Source organism: Camelus bactrianus, chromosome 10, assembly GCF_048773025.1.
Source record: "Camelus bactrianus isolate YW-2024 breed Bactrian camel chromosome 10, ASM4877302v1, whole genome shotgun sequence".
In the NCBI taxonomy this organism is placed as follows: Eukaryota; Metazoa; Chordata; class Mammalia; order Artiodactyla; family Camelidae; genus Camelus; species Camelus bactrianus.
In genome coordinates this window covers 18,459,751-18,482,382 of record NC_133548.1, presented here as the reverse complement: position 1 = coordinate 18,482,382, position 22,632 = coordinate 18,459,751, and positions in this window count along the sequence as shown.

Sequence of the window (22,632 nt, the reverse complement as noted above, 5' to 3'; positions counted from 1 at the left end):
CAGCTATGCCTTGTGAGATTTTATCTGATGCTAGTTACATTTTAGGCTTTATAGCTTCAGCCATCTTAGTAATGGCTCATTCTCTCTGTAATGATACAAAGCAAAGAAAGAGGGTTATATGTCATGGAAGGATGCTGAGAACAAGGTTTGTGGAACTTGGCTGCTTTTGGCTAAGCTCCTGTCACATTCTTACATTTACAATTCCTCCACCAGCTCAGCCACTAACATCCTCTCTGCACACCTTAGCATCATGAGATAGTTTCAGGTTTTTGCCATTTTTTTCTGTTCTGTTTTGGTGGTTCTTCAAGTAGATAATTTCCTTATTCTCCATTCACTTCTTCTATCTTAGATGTTGAAGTTCACTCTCAACAGGGCTCAGAAATAATTTCCTTTGCTTCTTAATCTAGAACCAGAGGTAACTCTTGCCCTTTTCAGTGCCAGTAAGCAATGTCCTTGAGTTGATGGATTTCTGGATTTCTCCCATGAAAAGGTCAAGCAAACTCTTGATAAGATATGCAATTATTCAATATCTATGTCATTATAGTGTTCTTTTATTCATGTATTTATTCATTCAATAAATGTTTTTAGAGGAACTACTATGCGTCAAGCTATATTCTGTTGATTATTCCATTTTTTTGTCCTTTTATGATATATCACAAGGGAAAGGGGTTCAATAGGTATTTGCTGAAGGAATAAATAAATAAATACTTGGGTCTAAATTGAGGGGGATATACAGATCAAGAGATTATATATAAACAGACATTTTGGAAAAATAATCTAATATTGCACATTTGGTAGCATCATTAATTATGTGAAGTTAATTGGGTTCACCAAACATCACCAAAAATGTATTTAACAAACAGATTAATGCATTAATCACACAGAGAGAAACATTCTTGCGTGCTTCACATTGATGCTATCAGTGGGAGTGAAATGCAGGCTTGAGGCAGCCCCTGAAATTCTCACAAAATTGTAGATGTCAGAAAGTGCAATGTCTGATGTCAAGCAAAAAAGAAGTGTCTGTCAGAGCATCCTGGTGAGGACCGGGTGTCTGCCACTGGCAATAGTAATGAGCCCAATGGGGTCTCAAAGGTCAGCGTTCCAGAAGGAGAAATATCACTTGGAAAATAAAATGTATTTAATGACAAAGAATTCAGATTCGGCAAGTTATCAGAATGCTAGGGATTTAGTCCACAAGAAAAAGAGCAAGGAAGCAGAGTTACATAACAAAACCAGTGGAACGGGAGATAGAAAACAATAAAGTCCAGCTATGCATATTAACATTCTTCGAACTGAAGCATAAAGTGAGTTCTCAGTAACTGGGGAGTCTGAATTTGCGTCTCAAGCCATGATAGGGAATTCTGCTACAAAGAGAGAAATCAGAATTTAAATAGGTAGATTAGTTTAATACTAAAATATCCACATTATGGTGATAACTGTCAGAGTTATAGACAGTATATGAAAAGCTGATGTAGGGAAAGAAATAGTACGACTTGGGGTCTTTTAAGTGGTTTTCAACCTTTCTGTTCTCATTGTGGTGATTTAGAAGAAATCTGGAGTTAGGAATATTTATATTGAAACCCCCAAAGAAAAATCTGTAAATTCTTTTTAATAGAAAAGTAGAAGTTATAATTTCAAGTCTATAATCACTTAATAATTCCGAAGCAGTAAAGACGAGTCACGTAGAGCTGATTTCGGAAAGTAATAGATCTGTGTTTGAGACGTGGCCTGGCCCCTTGTAAGTGGTTTGCTAGTCATCTCTTTAAGACTGAATTTCCTCCTATGTAAATGGAGATAATTTTAGGACCTGCTTCATGGGTTTGTTGGATGATTAAATGAAACTGTGCATTAAGGCACTTAACCTCATGCCTCAAAACACTGCTGTTCAATAAATGCTGACCCACTCCTGTTAGTCCCTAGTTGTAGTTGAAAGTAGAAGTTGCAATTATGTTGAATTGTTCTTTGGAAAGTTGATTAACCCTATTTGCCTCAGTTTCTTCACCTGTAAAATTATGACTGGAGTAAATCCCACCCTATAGGGTTAATATGAAGTTTAAACCCTTTTTAAAAATGATGCTAGTCTAATTTAATATCCATATAGGAAAAAATAGAACTTGACCTATATATCAAACTTTATACACACAGTAAGCTTTCTAAAAGTATTAACTACTTAGACTGTGAAACAGAATGATTATTTCCTCCATTCCTTACCTGATTTCTTGACATTATTTGAACTCTTTTACTTTGAATCTATTTCAATTTGCCATCATCTCTCCTAGAGAATTGCAGTAGCTTCCTAACTGGGCTTCCTACATTTAATGTGGTTTTTAACATAAAATAAAAAATTTAAATTATAGAATATCACATGCATGCAAGAAAAGATGAGAATATACACCATTCCATATTATTACAAATGGAAAGCACAGAGCCAACATTCAGGTTGAGAAACCAAGCAACACCAGCATTCCACAAGCAGCAGCCCCCCAGTCCTTCCTAGTCACAACCCATTGCTGCCCAGCTAACCGTAACTACTGGCTTGACATCTAAAGTAATCAATCATTTGCTCTTTATATTGTTTTACTGCATGTGTATGTATCCTTAAGGACTATAGGTTAGTTTTTCCTCACTGATCTTCATATTAAATAAATTGTCCAATAGAAACCATTGCATGTTTAGATTTTTGATCTGTGTTATGTTTGTGAAATTCACCCATATTGTCATGTGAGCTATGTTTTTTCCATTTTCATTACCATCTAGGATTCAATTGTGTGAACATGTCACAATGAACATATTACAATGTATGTATTCATTCTATTTCTGATGGACATTTGGATTGTTTCCAGTTTGGGATGCCCATTAAGGGTGCTCAAATAGATACTTTTGAACTGAACCCTCGATGATGCCCACGTGTGAACAGTTCTGTAAGTTATATACATTGATGTGGAATTCCAAGTTGTACATAATTTAAAATTTACTAGATAATGCCAAACTGGATAACCAGAAAGAAATGTATACATTTCTAGAAACATTCAACCTACCAAGAATAAACTAGGAAGAAATATAAAGCTTGAACAGACCTATAAGTAGTATGGAAAGTGAATCAGTCACTAAAACCCTCCCAACAATAAAAGCCCAGGACTGGATGGCTTCACTGGTGAATTCTACCAAAATTTTAAGGCAAAATTAACACTAATGCTTCTCAAACTCTTCCAGAAAATTGAAACAAAGGTAACATTACCAAATTCATTTTATGAGGTCAGCATTGCCCTGATATCAAAGCCATGTAAAGAAACCACCATAAAACTACAAGCCAATATCCCTGATAAAAATAAATGCAATTAGTTACCCACAATACATTTCATAATTTACTTTGAGAAGCTGCCCGCTTCCTTTTTCAGTCCCAAAGTTTCTTCTCAGTTTGGAGGACATCTCCGACTCCCAACACAACATATAAAATCAGTTGTATTTCTTTACATTAGCAATGATCTACCCAAAAATGAAATCAAAGAAACAATCCCAAATTGTTTTGCAAAAATAATAAAATGTTTAGGAATAAATTTAACTAGGAAAGAAAAGATCTGTACACTGAAAATTATAAAATATTGATAAAAGAAATTGAAGGAGACACAAATAAATGGAAAGATAGTCTTTGTTGGTGGATGGAAAGAATTAATATTGTTAAAATGTCTGTATTACCCAAAGTGAAATACAGATTCAATGCAATCCTTATCAAAATCCCAACGATAATTTTCACAGAATTAGTAAAAACAATTACAAAAGTCGTATGAAACTGCAAAAGACCCTCAGTAGTCAAAGCAATCTTGAGAAAGAAGAAGAGAGATAGAGGCATCACACTGCCTGATTTCAAACTATATCTCAAGACTGTGGTAATCAAAACAGTGTGGTACTGCCATAAGAACAGAAGCATAAGCCACTGGAACAGAACAGAGAGCCTAGAAATAAATCTAACCATAGTAGTCAACTAATTTTTGACAAGGACACCACTAATACTTAATGGGAAAAGGGGAATCTCTAAACAGTTGTGATAGAAAACCTGGATATCCACACACAAAACAATGAAACTGAATCCTACCTTACACTATCTAGAAAAAAAGGTATTCAAAATGGAGTAAAGGCTTAAAGCTAAGACTTGAGACCATAAACTTCCTGCAAGAAGCATAGAGAAAAAGCTCCATGACATTGGCCTTGATAATTTTTTAGATATGACACTAAAAGCTCATGCAACAACAGCACAGTTAAGCAAGTGGAGCTACATCAAACCAAAATCTTCTGCACAGCTAAGAAAACCACCAACAAAATGAAAAGGCAACCTACAGAAGGGGAGAAAATATTTGCATACCGTGTATCTGATAAGGGGTTAGTATCCAAAATATGTAAGAAACTTATACAACTCAATAGCAAAACAAACCACCACCAAAAAAAAAAACAAAAACAAAAAAAAACCCTCAAATAATCTGATTCAAAAATGGGCAAAGGACCTGAAAAAACACTTTTCAAAAGAAGACATATAAATGGCAAACAGGTACATGAAAAAATGTTCACCCTCACACCTGTGAGGATGGCAGCTATCAAAAAAATAAAAATGAGTGTTGGTGCGGATGTGGAAAAAAGAGAACCCTTGTACATTGTTGGTAGGGTTATATATTTATGCAGCCATTGTTGAAAATATTATGGAAGTTCTTTAAAAAATTAAAACTAGAACTAGCATATGATCCAGCAATCCCTCTCCTGGTTAATTATCCAAAGAAAATGTCATTAGCACCTTGAAGAAATATCTGTGCTCCCATGTTCAGTATAGCATTATTCACAATAGCCAAGATATGGGAACAGCCTAAGTGTCTACTGACGTATGAGTGGATAGAAATTGTGAGAGAGATATATATGCAGACATATATATACACAAATATATATAATGGAATATTATTCATATCCTTAAAAAAGAAAGAAATCTTGCCATTTGCAACAACATGGATAAAGCTAAAGCACATTATACTAAGTGAAATAAGCCAGACACCAAGAGAAAAAAAAAAACTGCAATTATCTTGCTTATATGTGGTATCTGAAAGAGTCAGATACATAGAAGCAGAGACTAGAACAGTGGTTTCCAGGGGTGTGGAGATGGGACAAATGGAAAGATCTTGGTCAGGGGGCAATAATTAATATCATATGGGATGAATTATCTAGAGATTTAATTTATAGCATGATGATTATAGTTAATTACACTGCATTGAGGACTTTTTTACTAAGAGAATAAAATTCAAGTGTTCTCATTAGACACTGAAAAAGGTAACTGTGAGAAGATGCCATGTTAATTAGCTTGACAATATCAATCATTGCACTATGTATATCAAATCATCATGTCATACGCCTTAAACATAGATAATATTTATTAAAAATACAATTAAAGGCAAACAAATTTTTAAAAATGGTGCTGGAAAAATTATATTCCACAGTTAAAAGACTGAAACTGGATTCTTATCTTACACCACACAAAACAACTCCACATGGATAAAAGATTTAAACATCACCTGAATGTGTAAACCTCCTAGAAGAAAACGCAGGAGAAAAGCTTCATGAAACTGGTCTTGGCAATGATTTCTTGAATATAATGTCAAAAGCATAGGCAACAAAAACAAAGACACAGAGTTGAAGCTACATCAAACTAAAAGTCTTCTGCACAGCAAAGAAAACAATCAACAGAGTGAAAAAGCAACCTATGGAATGAATGAAAGGAAATATTTGCAAACCATGTAGCTGTCAAGGGGTTTATTGTCAATGTACATACTGAACACCTAAAACTGAACAGTTTTTTTTTTAAAAAAAAGCTAATAACTCAATTTGAAATACAGGTTAAGGACTGGAAACGACATTTCTCCAAAGGAGACAGAAAAATGGCCAACAGGTATATGAAAAAAATGCTTATCATCACCAATCATTAGGGAAATGCAAATCAAAACCACAATGAGATATCACCTCACACATGTTGGGATGACTGTTCATAACAGCAAAGAAAAAGACCACAAATGTTGATGAGGGTATGAAGGAACTGGAATCTGCACACCACTGCACCATTGCTGGGAATGCAAAGCAGTTCAACAGCAATGGAAAACAGTATACAAGCTCTTCAAAAAATCAAAAATATGACTACTATATGATCAATTAATCCTGCTTCTAGGTATTCACCCAAAAGAATGGAAATCAGAATGTTGCAAAGACATAAGCACGCCTATGTTCATGGCAGCAATATTCGCAGTAGCCAAGGTGTGGAAACAACTCAAATGCCCATCCACAGACAAACGGGTAAAGAAAAATGTTGTTTATGTACCAGTGGAATACTATTTAGTCTTAAAAAGAAGGAAATTCTGCAATATTTCACAACATGGATGGACCTTGAGGACATGCTAAGTGAAATAAGCCAGTCACAGAAGGACGAATAATGCTTGATTCTACTTAAGAGGGTAGATCACATTTTAAGTGTTCTTTCCACAATAAAAAATGAGAGAGAGGGAAAGAGACTTGGCAAAAAAGAAGACATACAAAAGGCCAGTAAATGAATGTAAAAACGCTAAACATACTTAATCATGACAGTAATGTATATTAAAACCACAGTTAAATACATTACAACTCACTTAAATGTCTAAATTTAAGTGGCTAAATTACAGACCCACTTAAATATTTAAAGTTAAAAAGACTGACAGTACTAAGTGTTTGAGAGGATCTTCAAAACTGATACCCTCAAACATAGATGTTTGGAATTAAGTTCAAAGAATGTGAAAACAGTTTGGTCACTTCTTAAAAGTTAAACATACACTAACCGATGACATAGGAATTCCACTTCCAGATATTTATTTAAGAGAAATAAAAACAAATATCCACAAAATGACATGTATCAAGATGCACATAGGAGCTTTATCCATAATAGACCTAAACTGGAAACAAGACTTATGTCAACCAAGACGTGAATGAATAACCAAAGCATGGTAATAAAATAATGTCATTTGCAGCAACATAGATGGGCCAAAAATTGAATTACTTTTACTTGAATTCTATGAGAATCTTGCAAGACATGGTATCAAATGCCAAAAAGATTACAATAATTACTTAATTTATCTATCTAATGCAAGTATTATTTGCAATATTTATTTGATTCTTCTTGTCATAACTATTATACTTCTGAGCAATAATGCCATCTGTGTCCTGTGAAGTGTTTATACTCCCAACTCTGCATCACACAGAGCAACAGAGTTGACTTAGAATTGAGCTCCCATTGTCTCAAGGCTTCCTCTTGATGTAGTCAGGCAATCTTGGATTGGAGCTTGCTCTTGTGTATTTGCTGTCCTGAAGTATTGAGAGGTTAATTCATTGATCACTTCTTGTATTTTATTTATTTTTTTATTATTTTTAATATATTTTTATTGAAGTACACTCAGTTTACAACAATACTTCAGTCACATAGGAACATGCATGCATTCGTTCTCATATTCTTCTTTACCATGGGTTACAAGATATTGAATATGGTTTCCTGTGCTATACAGTATAAACTTAGCATTTCTACTATTTGATAAATGAGAATAATATTATCTATATAATTAGCAATCTATTACCTGTAATTGCTAAAATTTGCCTATTATGATTAGAATGAATGAGATGTACCTGATCATGGCATTCATTTAATAAACGGTAATCATGAAAGAATCCAGCAGTGGAGAAAAAAGGTAGATTTTTTTTTTCTCATTAACTGGAGCCTAAAGTGCCAGTTGGGAGAATCAATACAAGCCACTTCCTTAGGTCTTGAGACATAACTGAGTTAAAACACTTCTGTCCCCATCTGCAAGTCTACTGATAGATGCCAGCCACTGTCATCAGTGTGTGCCAGGCCTGCCTGTCTGCATGGGCACCTGCCTCTTTAAAGCAGAGACACCTACATTTGTGTGAGTCAGAGAGTGTCACAGCCGGGGGAATGAAAGTAAACACAGACAGAGCTAAAACGCTACTACTCAAGAATCCAGCCAAGTTACTACCAAATTAATTCTCTTGTAGAGTGATTAAAGGAATTCCATTTCTATCTCTGTCTCCCATTTCCCGAATAGACTTAACACCATCCCAATTTTATCACATAATCCTATCTCAATAATTTCCATTCCAAGATGAAAATAAATCTAGAATTCTTTACATTGTCCTCCTGGGCCACTCAAAGAAAGTCCATTTTAAAAGGTCAAGCTTTAGAAAAATCATTACATTTAAAAATCTGATTTTTATTTTTTATCATTCACAAATATTTTTTCACTTATAAAACTTAATATTGGCCCAATTTTGAATAATACCTTTTTTATAATCATTTCTCCATCTGCAAAGTACAAGTAATAAATTGAGAAAGTCAACTTTCCTCCTTCAAATAGAATAGAAAAAAATTCCTTTTTTTTTTTTTTTTTTGTCCATTTTACCCTGGAAAAGGTATTATTAATGTTGAGGTAAGAATGTCAACTTGAGACTGGTTTCTGGAAGGAAGGAAAGAAAGAGACAGACAGAAACAGAGAGATGTCGAGGGAGACAAAGAAAGGGAAACAGAGACAGAAAATGTGCTTTTACTTCATGGGGAGGAAAGATAAACCCCAGCTTTTACTGGCATACACATAGTACTTCTAAAATTTTACAGAGTTCATACCTCTGCGGTGATTAGTAAATTGCCAGGCCCCATTTTCCAATCTAGCTGAACTTCTTACATTTTATTAATACATTATAGTCATTTTGCCTCTTACGAATTTCCATAAATCCATTTCTCAGGAGGAATTAGCAGGTAACCTCTCCAGGTGTGTTGTAAGGTCACGTTACCCAGACAAAACAAATGCTCTAACAAGGGATATTAGCTTTCCTATCAATCTGTTTCTTTGTACACAAATGCCCAAATTAAGAAGAATGAAATTGCTAGATTTGCCTGCAATTCTGAAACTTTAAAAAACCAGACAAGCATTTCATCCTTAGAGACCAGATGGACACTGATAATTATTACAATCAGTACATTAAAATGATTGTTAAACGTTAAAACAACAATAACCAAAACTGATCTGTAAGAATTAGATAAAATAATTTTCCAGTCTGTGAACTGATCCAAGGGAATAAGTTACTAAGAAGGAACTAGTTTAAACCTCTGGCCAAACTGGACTTCTTTTTTATTTTTTTAATTTTTTTACAGTTTTGTACAGTTTTATTGAAGGCTTATAGTTAACAATACAGTGTTCTGCCAAAATTTATATCTTGATTTCCTCTTTTATACAAAAGGTTGCATATTATTTATGCCGTTCTGAACCTGTATTTCCTTTTTCACTTTAAAGTGTGGAGTATCACCATATACCTCAGAGAGATCTTTATTTTTGTCGATGGTTGTGTGGGACTGCCTTGTGAGGGTACTGTAGTTCATTCAATGGGGAGACCAGCCTTGCTAACGGCATTTTGTTCTGACAATCACTGCCTAAATGAGTATCTTGTGCCTATCTTGTTTCTTACTTATATGGGTGTGTATTCAGCTAACATCATCAGTAGAAGTCCCCAGGAACTCTGAGATAAAGTTTAGCATGCAGAAAGTTTATTAGAGACTGCTCTTGGTATTAATACCTAGAGGGAAAAGAAAAAGGAAGCAGGATTGAACGAAGGGAGAAGTCAGGATGCGTGGCAGTATCGGTTAAGGCCTCTGCCAGCCCTCTAGGGACCTCTGGAGCTAGGATAGTCCTTCAGGGTTGTCAAAAGTCAGTGTGAGGGGGTCCAGCTTTACACCACTGTGACAATCAGCAATTGGAAATGGCACACCCTGCAAAATGGGCGGTCAACCTTCCTCACCTGATAACTGAAAGTTTCCAGCCTGCAACCTGATCAGCAGCTGGCTGACTATCAGTCCTAAAAGAGATATCAACACAGCCTGGCACAGACCATCAAGGTTCACCCCAGTGACATTTGAATTCACTTGCATCAGATCAGGTCGAGGCTCTGGGGGGGCCTTTTCTGGTAGGAGAAATTCACAAGAGGGAGATTAGTAGGATGAGCTGTGTCCCTGCTGCTGTAACAGGGTCTTGAAGCCACAACTGGTAACCATTGTCTTCATCCACGACTACCCGTTCTGGATTCCCCTCACTCTCAGCAGCATCTTTGCGGGTCTTGGTGGTTCACCATGGTGGTTCATCCCTGAATAGTCTATTTCTGCTTTCCATGCCATTTGAAAGCACTGACCACCAGACATATCCCTTTATCATCAAAACAAGAGATGTCCAAACGGACAGTTTGGATGCACAACATATGCTCCTGCTTCCACTGTGTGACAGTGGCCCTGCCTCGTCCTCTAGATCCTGGTCAGTCACCACTACCAGGACTGTGAATTTTATTTCTCCCTGTTGGTTCCTGGGCAGGAGGAGCCCACAATACCTGTATAGCAGTCTGAGCTCAAAGTTCAGGGAACTTCTTACTGATTGCCTGGGGCAATTCCTTCTTTGGGGACCATAACTTCTAATCCAGAAGAGCATGGAGTGGAGAGGATTCAGGTGACCACAAATTCTCCAAGTGGAACATTGGAAATAATGAAAAGTGTATCCTTCCTGCCTACACCTATTATTTCTCAGGCCTGTATATTCTGTTCATTGGCAAGAGCATCACATAACGGATGTTGATATAAGGTGCAAGTGTAGTCCTAGAAGATGACACCCCATCTTCACACGATATTGTCTCCAAGTTGGTGCCTCAGCTGTGCCTTTAACAACTCAGTCCATTACTATATTAGGCCAACAGTTTCCAGGTGGTGTGGTATACGAGAGGACAAGTGGATTTTAAAGACACACTTTCACATTGCCTTTGCTATAAAGTGGGTCTCTTGGTCCTCTATGGCATTACATTGCTGATACGTAAAATATTCTGTAAGACCTTAGATAACAGTTCTAACAAACAAATGGGCTGACCCCAATCATTCTAAAAATGTAGTATGACTGACACTGAAGCCATGCTCTTAGATACCATTCTATCTCTATTCCCTTACAACTCAGAGATAAGCAGAAGGCTTAAGATTAAACCAAAACAAAGGAGATGGAGTTGAAACCCTGGGAAATATACATCAAAATAAGGAGCTCTCTTTAATTCTAATTGTGAAGACAGAGATGGGAAGACAGTAGTTCTCATCCCATTCTCACATGTGCCTATGAATAAGAACAGGTCATATTTACTGAGAGCTCACTAAGTGCCAGTCACTGTTGTAAGTACTTGGTTTTGACTCCGTTACGCTTCTCAACACCTGTATGACTACCCCATTCTAGTGCTGAGCGCATCGAGGCACAGAGAGATTAAACACGCTGCGTGCCTTTAGCTAGTAAGAGGATTCTAACCTACGAGGTCTGGCTTCAGGGTTTCGACACTTACATGCTGTACTATGTCACTTCTAAAACTAATGAAAGAGGGAAAGAAAGACCTGAGATGCCCCCTTTTCTTTTTTTTTCAAACATCCCTAACCGTTCAGTATCTTGACTGTCCACCAGTCAGTCATATAAACCTCCAGTACCAGCCCATATGGGAGAAGAGGAAGAAAGGACATGCTTATTCAAGTGGCAGAGGGGCTCAGGCTTGGCTTTGAGCCTTGTGTCAGTCACTTCGGGCTGGGAGACCATAGAAACTCCTAGCCCTTTGGGCTTCAGTTTCCACTGAAGTAGGATTTCTCAGGTTCTTGGCTATTTCATAATCAAGAAACAATTATCATCATGGAAGATGTTGAACTACCTGGAATTTGGTAGAATGGATTCACATTTTCACATACATGGAACCTCGGCGGCTTACATGAGAACGTCTTTACCATCACAGCTTATCTGGAGAAAACATCAAGGTGAATCTTTTAGCCCTGGGCTCTAACAGCACTTGGTTGAGTGAAAGGTACAAACTCATCCCAGAAGCTAAAACCTGGTGACAGAGGGGCAATCAGCTTGAGTCACAGTGAAGAGACATTCCTCATTTCAAAGCTAGCGATCAGAGTGCTGTGCTGTGTGACAAGCAGGTGAACTCTAAGAGGTCCTGAACAATTGGTGAATCCATTAACATGGGGAATTGGCTATCCTGATTGCAAATCAATGACTCATTTTGGCACCCCCTTGACAGCTGCTGATTTGTTTCCTTAAGACAACTCTTTAATTAGAAAAGGATATTGCAGATATGAGCTGCATCGTTTCACATTAAGACAGCAAACAGAATGAAACCTCGGTTACCTCTCTCCATCAATAAGGTGAAGCAAACAAGCCATCCAAGCAAAAATAACCACCGCTCTCTTTTCACAACACAGACACTTTCTTGGCGGTAAGATTATCTAAAGTGAGGTACTATCCTTCCAATAAGCGTCCCACTCCTCAAACGGATGCACCACATACATCTATTGTCTATTAAAGTATCAGACACTCACACAGTCAAGGAGAAGGCAAAAAAGAAGGTAGCATATGTGTTCAATTAGTCAGTCATTCTACTAAAAAAGAAGTGCTAGTACTTCTTTAGATGTCATATTTTGTATTGGAAAGACAGAAGAGAATGAAGAAGACAGATTTCCTTTCAATGAGGGAGCTTACAATCTAGCAGAAGAAATAGAAAAACACATCCACAATTACAATAGCAAGTGAAAAAAACACTGATCATTGCAAACACAGGGTACTCAGAGCACCAAAGGGACATCTTAATTCCTTGGGGAAATCAGAGAAAGCTTCTTGGAAGCAGTGTCACAAGTTGAGTTTTAAAGGGTAGAGAGATTAAGATGAAGAAGTCAAAGGTCACTTGAGGCAGAGAAAGAAGCCTATGAGAAGGTACAAAGGTCTACAGAGAAAGGTTCTGCATGACGTGGGAAGTCAGTCCGGATAACATTTCAGTTTCCCGAGTCTAATATTTTATTATTTGATTTTTTCAAATGGGCTTTTTTAATGTAAAAACAAACAAATAAATATGTGAAATATAGTTTAAAAAAGCAAGCAAACTTGGTCTCAGGTCATACATAGACTTGACCATGGCGACTACTTTCCCTTTTGAATATTTAGTCCTCTGTCTCAGGACATGAATATACAATGCACAACTGAGACGCTTGTGTAAAAGAAACTTTCACGGGAAAACAACAAAAAGAGGGAAACAAAGACCATATATTAACAAATACTTATGCAACAATCATATATTATACACAGAAAGAAAGACACACACAGAGGAAATAGACTCATTAAGTTAATCGTAATACTCTCATGCTATTTAATAAGATACAGCCTTTAAAAAGAAGTGTAATTTGTATACACTTGCTTGGGATAAGATTGATTTGTGAATAAAACAATTTATGAAAATTTACATATAATAGATACCATTTTTGTTAAACACAACTGTATAACTGTGTATACAATGTGTATATGTGGTTTAGAATATGTTGTGTAAAAACATAACAATGAATTATTAAAAATTATTGTTACTGCTGGAGAAATGAGAGCATGAAAAAGAATGTAGGGACCTTAACAATTTAAAACACTATACAACTCATTTTTTTACAAAATTCTTTTTTGAAATATAAAGCATAAAAATATTTCATTTTTATTTTTATTTATTATTTAATTTTTAAATAACAATTTTAAATAGTTTTAATTTAAACTATTAAATAAACAGATTATTTAAAAATATTACTTCCTATATATTTTATGTACTAAAACATATATTCATGTGTATTTTAAATACACAGCAGTTTCAGCCAACTCTGCTTACCAAAGCAAGAAATAGGCTCTTGCATGTTAGAAAGACTGGGAACAATTATATTTTTTAAAAGGGAGGGGTGGGGTTGCTCAATCCTCCAATAAATTTACTATCTAAAAATCCTAACACAAGAACAGACATGTAGGTCAAAATTTACACAGCATAGCAAAGAACAAGAGCTTTGGAGTGGAGAATCCAAATTCAAACCCTACCTCACATTTCATACTTACTACGCACAAAGGACTCAACTTTCTGAGCCTGTTTTTTCATCTGATTATAGGAGAGGCTGTCTGCTTTCAGCAAGGGCCAAGTGCAACGTATGTAATAAAATGTAGCTAATGTTATTAAGGCAGTGTGGTAAATGGTAAAAGCCGTGAGCCTTTGCCCATTCTGGCTGCTAGAACAGAATGCCTTAGACTGGGTGGTTTATAAACAGCAAACATTTATTTGTCACAGTTCTGGAGGCTAAGTCCAAGGTCAAGTTGCCAGTAGATTCAGTGTCTGATGAGGACCCTCTTCCTCGTTCATAAACAGCTCATTGTGCCCTCACATGGAAGAAGAAGCAAGGGAGCCTGGGGTCTGTTTTACATGGACACCAATCCAGAGCCCTCATGACCTTATCACCTCCCAAAGCTATCGCCTCCCAGAGGTACTGCTGACACTGGGGAGTAGGTTTCAATGTATGAATGTTGAGGGGACACAAATCTTCAGTCCACAGCTCTGTTGCAGGCAGGGTAAATGGCACCCCTAAAGATGTCCACATCCTAATCTCTGGGACCCGTGAATATGTTATGTTACATGAAAAAGGGGAATTAAGGTTAAAGACAGTATTAAGGTTCTAATGAGCTGGCTTTAAAATAGGCAGCTTATCCTAGGTCATTTGTGGGAACCCAATATAATCCCAAGGATCCTTAAAGGTGGAAGATGAGATAAGAAGAGAAAATCAGAGAGATGACACTATAGGAAGAACTCAGCTTGCCATTGCTGTTGCTGGCTGAAAAGGAGGAAATGGACCAGGAACCAAGGACCAGCGGTGAGCAAATGGCCTCTAGAGACTGGAAAGAGAATGGATTACCTATTGGAGCCCTGTGAAGAGATTTGAACCTTGAGAAGCCCTGATAACACCTTGGTCTTAGCCCACGGAGACTCACTTGGGATTTTTGACTTTCAGAACTGTGAAATAATACGTTTGTATTGTTCAACCTGCTAAATTGTTATAATTCAGTATAGCAGCAACAGAAAACCAATACAATACAATGCAATACAATACAATACATTACAAACCAATACAAATGCTAAGAGCCCAGAAGGCTTGAGTTCCAGTTCCTGCACTGTCCCTGATTTGAGTTCTATCATCTTAGAGAGCTTTCTTAATTACTCCACATCTCATTTTCCTCTTCTGTGAAGTGGGGATGACAATACTAGCTATCTCATTGTGTTAGGGGACTAAAAGGGTTAACACACAGCTTCATCATTTAGAGGAGTGTCTGGCTCATGGCAATTACATAATGTATATTAGCTCTAAGCACTTTCTTAGAGGCCAGCATTAATGGTCTGGATTTGGTTTCTGTTCTGTTAATGCTGTAAACATGCAATGTATAATTTGTAATTAAATGCAATATATAAATATGGAAACATTTACATATTTACGTAGTACATGTTATTTACAAAAGATTCAATATGTAAATATGTAAACATAAAATGCCAGGCGCGTCTACACTTCTAAACTACTTGTTGCATAAACTTGCAGAATGGTTAATAGTGTAGAACTCACACCCAGGGATGAAAATTGAGGTCACGCTGGCAGGGAGGGGCAGAGGCAAGGAAGAAGAGTCTTCAGCTGTGACAATGAAAAAGAAAGAAAGGAAACTATGTAAAGAACTCACAACAATGGCAAACCGGCTGCCATTTTTAACCTAACGTTTTATCGCTTTTTCCTTTAAAGAACAACCCCGTTGCTTTCAATCACGAGTGTAGAGAATGCACATAATTATTTGGCATTTCAAAGAAATAAAATTTAAAAGAGCCACTGAAGTTATCCATCCCTCTTTTCTAAACCTGAAACATCAAAAATAGATGTCCCTGGCATGATAACATACTGAAGTCATTCTGAAAGAAAATTAGAATTTCCATTCCTCATTTTCCTTTCTCCCCAGTAAGGTTTTCAGCAGATGGGAATATCAATTTAGTTACTTGACATTTAGAAGGATAAGTGACTTAAGAGCTTTATGATCCCCTCTCATTGAAGCATATTTGATAACATCTGCCCAACATCTTACGCTCACATCAGAGCCAAGATGATTTAGCAAGAAGAGAATGATCAGCATCCAGGACCCCAGGGTTCCATCCCCGGTCCTGATATAAACGTAAGCATTGGGTACATAGGTACCCAATGACACATAAAGGTTCTTATTTTGTGGTCAAGTTTCTTATTAACACCTTAGCTATTATGTAATTACTACAAAAAGCTAAGAAGTTAGAAATGGGATTTGTAGTAACTTTTTCAAGGAGAAAATAATAATGTACGTGGGGATAAGGTTTCATTCTAAACTCTAGGGGAGAGAAAATCTACTTCATCTTAGATTGTTTTAGAGAAATAGCAAACGTATTGGATGCTATAGCTAAAGGTCTTGTTCTTATAGAAGAAAAGTTTCTCTACTCTCATTATTCTTTTTAAAGACAATCTGCCATCTTTACTAGAAATTCTAATTTTTCTTTTATGTAATAAATTACAGTACTTTGTTTATGTTCTTACCTCCCTAGTTATCAGTCTCAAGTCAGGAACATATAAAATATAGAGTCTGGTCTTTCCATTTTATAGTGTCCTAAAAAGAGGGGGAATGTCATCCCTAAGGCATTTATGAAGTCTTACTGGGCAACCTCCAACAGGTAAGAGCGTAAAACAATTAACAACATTTATCAAAATTACTTGAACAAAGAGACAGCAACACCCCCAGACTTGGTATTCACATCTAAGTGAGATATAAATCTCTCCTGGTAACCTCGTGTTTAGATATCGACCAACGAATAGCTTTCATTCCCTCCCGGTTACCCTCTCTCGGTACGATGTGAAAGTCCACTCATGCTCTGAGTCCTGAGAAACTGTGCAAACAGCCAGGATTTAGGACATAATAGTTAAATGAGCAGGTGGATTAATCAGTTTATTTACAGGACTCTTCCGTTCTGTTGGCTTGGCTTGTATGATTAAAGAATTTTCTGGTACTGTGTATGTGGTCTCATTGGAATGTAGTTTGCAAAGTCCCTCTATTACATAAATAATGAGAATGATACATAGAATTCTGAAACTTCAAGGGATATTAAAGGTCAACTGATTCAATATCCTGGTTTTCCAATTTGTAGAATGAGTTTAGCATTTCAGGAGCCCTCAACAGGTCATCCAGTCAAAAGTTTGATAAAACATTTCATGAAAGATGGCAATACATTTTATGCTCTGGACTTGAATTAAATGCCAGTGGCTTAGTTCAGGAAACAATTTAATGTCACATTTCACTTGCTTAAATATATAGGTACTTATAAAATATGACTCTAGAGGTAACAACTGCTGGCTAGTTGTCTTTATTACCTAAAGGTTTTTATCTGGATAAGTGATATATTTACATAATCTGCTCCAGAGTTTAACATTAAGGTCAGTGAACTATGAAAGAAACGGAAAATTTTGATTCAGAGGAAGAAAAAAGATTCTAATATTCATGCTACACGACAATAGAATGATATGCTCTGAGGATATTGATTTAGTTGTAACTTGGTATATTCAATTTGATAATTAAATTTAAAATTATGTATTTACTTGAGGTTTTCTTAGCCAGTATCTCTAGAATACAGACTTTAGAAGCAGAGGAATTAAATGCATCCTCAACCAAGTACATTGCTTAGTACCTAGTAGATTATCAATAATTAAGTAGTAAAAAATGAATTAAATGAGTAAATAAAGAACAACTTGGCTATTTCATTATGATAGTCATTCCTGCCTTGAGATCCAAGCACAAACAAGAAGGCAGAACAAGAGCATTAAATGAGGGGGAAGGAAGTCCAAACTGTGGCAGGAGGGCCAGTCTTGTGATGTGTTTGTATGTTGACAGGGTATGAAAACTTGGGAACAAAATATACCCCATCTTTTTTATTCTAATTTAAATCTGTATCCTCTTACCCTGACAAAGCATAATTTTTTTTATCTTTAGAAGAGATGCCTTCTTCCAACAGCAACAACGACAAATCTTTCATGGTCATTTGACGTTTACTAGACAGTAAAACCATCCATTCTCCCTTCTTGTAGTAACAACGCACTCTCTGCTTTGGGTATCACTTGTATCCCACCATTGGATTCAGCTTGGAAGGGCCATCAAGCATGGCACACTGCCCATCAATAGCTAAGATGTGGGAAGGTGGCCTAAGCTTGGAGAACTGTAAGCTCTTTCTCTGAAACTTGTCAGCAGCAATCAGGAGGCTGTAAACGTTTGGAGTCGATTCATAGCAATGGTTGAAACCAAAGACACTGCCCAACAATTTCTGTATCTTGGGTTCCCAGGGCTTCTCTGGTTCTCAAGCCTCCCTTTATATTAATCTCTGTATCTTTCCTGAAATTATTGTTTTGCTTCTATTGGCCATAGTCAGTTTCTGTTGCTTGCAATCAAGAAATTTGAACAGATACAGCATTCAAGTGAGGACTTTAGATTTCTCACATTTAGATTTATGTATCGGATCTGTCACTTACTGACTACATGATATTCAGCACAGTTCTTGTTCTCCCTAAGCCCCAGTTTCCTTAGCTGCAAAATGGAGATAAAATAATTTACCAAATAGAGTTAGTATAGGAATTAAATTAAATGGTGCTTGTGTAATATCAGGCATTTAGTAAATACTAGTAAATGGTTGCAGGCTAACATGAAGATAAAAGTAAAATGACTCTTCATAAAGGCATTGCAATACAGGAATAATAAGAGATAAAACTGCTGTGTCTCTAAGAGTTTCTACTAAGAGCCTTTGTAAGAAGTGTTAATCAGACACTGATACGACATTTCCTAGATTTTAAGATCCACACATTAAAAAAAAACATTTCCTAAATTGGGCATCTGATGGTCAATATCTTCATTTCATGAGTTAGTGTCCCTCACACTCCTTTTATTTTCTCCTTTCAAGGTTCTTATTAAGTTGGTGAAGCAACTTTACAGTCAATAGAGTCCTAACCTAGGAAGTATGATAACTAACAGGATGGGCACAGCACACAGTGCAAGGGACCCCATCCATTGTGCATTTTCTCAGCCTTTCGTCTCTAACGCAGACAGAGCAGATCTAGTAACTTTACTGATCGCTTGTGCTGACCTCCACTTGTCTTAAACAGAAACCTAATTCCAGTTTGCGTTCATCAAGGGAGCTCTGTGTTCAGCCTTCTGTTTTGACTATTGAAGTTCGTTTTCTGTCGGGACAGCAAAGAACTGTTAATTAAAGCACATGCTTACTGACCTGTGGTCTTTCTTCATGTTTATTGCCTCTACAATCATGATCTTAAAGAGAAGAAGGGAAAACTGCTCTCCGGCTGGAGCTGACCTCCGCTCCCTGTGTGAGCGATGTCAGCATTGGCTGAGAGGTGTTGATTTTCCTTTGTGGGGGACAGAGGTGCCTGGGTGAATCTTTTCATTTGCCAAGTCGCCTCAGTTTACCAACTTATTAAATGAACTAAATACTTGCTATCGTGTAGAAGGAATAAGTATGATTGATCAATTGTTATAAAAGGCCTGGAGATCCAGGGAGAGTAAGGAATAAAAAGACACAGTACATTGTTTTGTTGGTGTTTTTTATTAATGTTGACTGAGGGGTATTGAACCAGCCAAGCACACAGTGTGGTATTGATTTTCAAAGTGAGCACTTAACTGATGCATCAACATTAAATCCGAACATAATCCTATCGTGGGAAATAAAGCATGATCCCCCACTTCTAGCCCGGTTGCTTTGATGCAGGGTTATTTGAAGCACGAAGGCCTTGGCTCCATTAGCGTGTCCAGAGTTGCTCAAGTCCAGTGTTTAAATAGGGGCTGCTATAGTGCATCAGGCCAAGAAATCTTAATTTATTTGAGGTTCCCAGATCTGTGTGATGATTCTGAAACATGAAGAGGGGAGAAAATGCATGGAATAATTTAAAAAGTAGTGATTTGGGAGTCACCCAGAGGTGGATTTCAAACCTTGACCCAACATCTGTATAAGTGACTGGATATCTTTGAATCTCAGTTTCTGCACCTGTAAAGCTGAGATAATCTTACCAATAGCCCTGGACTATTGCAAAATTTAAATGTATATGTAAGTTAAGTTCCTAACTGTTAGTTGAAGTGTAATAAATATTTGTTTCCTTTCTCCTCTGTTTTAAAAAACAAACTAAACAAAGCTCTTGGCGACAGGAGGAAATGCTTTCTATAAATCACAAGGGGGGAGGTGACATGGAAATAAAGATTGTTTGGGTCCCATGAACACAAAAGTCCTTAAACCATCTGAAAAACTACAAAGCTCATCCAAATCCACTTTCCGTTTTCCATCAGTTACAAAATTGTAGCCAAGATAAAGAGGTTAGACTATCTTTCCAGAGATAGTATCTCAGTACTACTTACCTAGAGGTAGCGGGGAGCTGACTTCCGTGAGCCCCAGTCCCCTAAATGCAGCGTAAGTGGCCATAGCAAGTTACAGGCAGAGGGCACTGCACGGAGAAGGAAAAGTTCAAAAATGATAATGTGATAAAATATCAGTAATTGATAAGAGAAGAGAAAATAGTTCAAAAGGTGAGAAAGTATTGTGCTATTTTAGACAGGTGACGGGACGGCCTCTCTTTGAGGAAACCTGAGGACAATGAAGGAAAGAGCCTTGGGGATGCTTAGGGGCTTGCATTCCTGACAGCTAGAGGAGCGGTGCCACTGGAGCAGGCTTGTGTAAGACACAGGGTTGGGTGGTGGTTGGCATGCCTGGGGCATGGCGCACAGGGTAGAGAGGATGCAGCCGAGAGCTGGGAGGGGGTCACAGAAAACACAGTGGCTTTTGTTCTGAGTACAATGGGCGGTCAACGGAGGTTTGAACAGAGGAGAGATGTACCTGCCAACTCATGGAGTCAGTCCTGGCTGGTGTTCCAGAAGAGGACAGTGAACAATGTCCTTTTGGCTTCATCTCACTGTAAAGCAATGATGGTAATGACGTCTATTACTGACAAGGTCTCTACATAGAAAGGAAAAGGATGAAGGAATCTGACCCCTTAGGAAGAAGTACTCATTCCTTTGGAGCACTTATTCTATCAGAAACAGAAGTATCTTAAAGGAGTGATTAAACGTATCGTGTCACTCTTCTCACTATTTATGACACCTTGAAGTGAAGTTTCTAGGACGAGCTTTGAATTGGAGCATCTTACTAATAATTATGTGTTTATCCTCGAGGGCAGACACGGAGCCTTAGTTTTGTATTTCTAGCTCTTATTACAAAACCTGACACTTTAAACAAATCCAGTAAGTGTTGACTAAATGAATGCCTCATAAACACTAATATTTGTGCCTAGACTACTTCACAGTTGGCAATTCAATTGCTTTCACATTTATTATCATCTTATTTGATCCTGATGATAATCCTGAGATGGGGGCTACGACATCTTGTGACACCCAGAGATGTATCATAAGATGAGATGCGGTAATGGAGGCCTCGGGGGTGAAGCAGCAGCCAAAGCCAAATAATTAAAAACGACAAAAGTTGGGTATAAACACTAAATCACATTGTCTCTTGCCAAGATCCTAGGCCATGTTTGCGGCAAATGTCCTTCCAATATCCACCTCCTGAGCTAATCCTTAACTCTGTCAGGCTAAATTCCAGGACTAATCCCAATTAAAACCCATCTACCATACCTCATACATATGAAGTGGCTTTGGAAGTCAATGCATGTTAGAAATATTGGCCGGGTATCCAAAAACAGCTGTGTGGAATCAGGGCCTGGGTGAACGTTCCAACGTTAGCAGTGCACATTGTTCACCTTTCATGTATTGGAACACGGGTTCTTCAGGATTGACTGAGCAGAGGAAGCACTGAATGAAGACTCTAATATGACAGACTGACAACCACCCAGGGTATTTATCCATTTATGCCACGGTCTAGGGTTTTGAAAAGGCATCCAGCTTTAGTGGCAGGTAAGAGGTCTAATTACGTATCAGTCTCTTGACTATTTATTCAACTCTGGCAAAACTATATGTTTCTTTCTCTGTGGTTTTTGTCACTCTACCAGACCCCCATTGTTGGCCAGTTTCCATTTATGGAGATCAAGTTAGTTTCTCCCACTGTAAACTTACACCCTGCCTTTTAATAAAACTTCCAAAGTGCCAAACTTGCTCCTGGTTCACAGTTTAAACTCAGGGAAATCAGACTCATTATGGAATGAACATTCAAGCAGGTTTGTAACTACTGAGATTCCCTAGGGACAAAGCTATCACCCCATCTGATCTCCTCTCCTCTCCATCAGTGACTCTTGGGGTCTCATTATCTGATTTCGTATTTCGAAACTGAAGCAATTGTGCTAATACCAAGGGCATCGCTCATTGCCACCAAATAAAAAAAGGCAGCAAAAAATGTGTCAGTGTCAGCATGCAGTGCATTGAGGGTCCAAAAAGGAAACAGATGCACAAATGATTCATCACCATCAATAGGACCTGTCAAGATGAAATGAAAAGGGAAAAAAAAAATTAGAACTCCTTCCAACGTGCTAACGATACCACTGCCCGAGACTGAACTGGCGCACAGTGCTCCCAATATCAATTAGATTTTGCTATTTGATTTAATTTTGTTAACCGCTTAGCTTGGAGGTACAGAGGAAGACAATTTTTATATATTTATTTTGCATGCACTTACAGATCA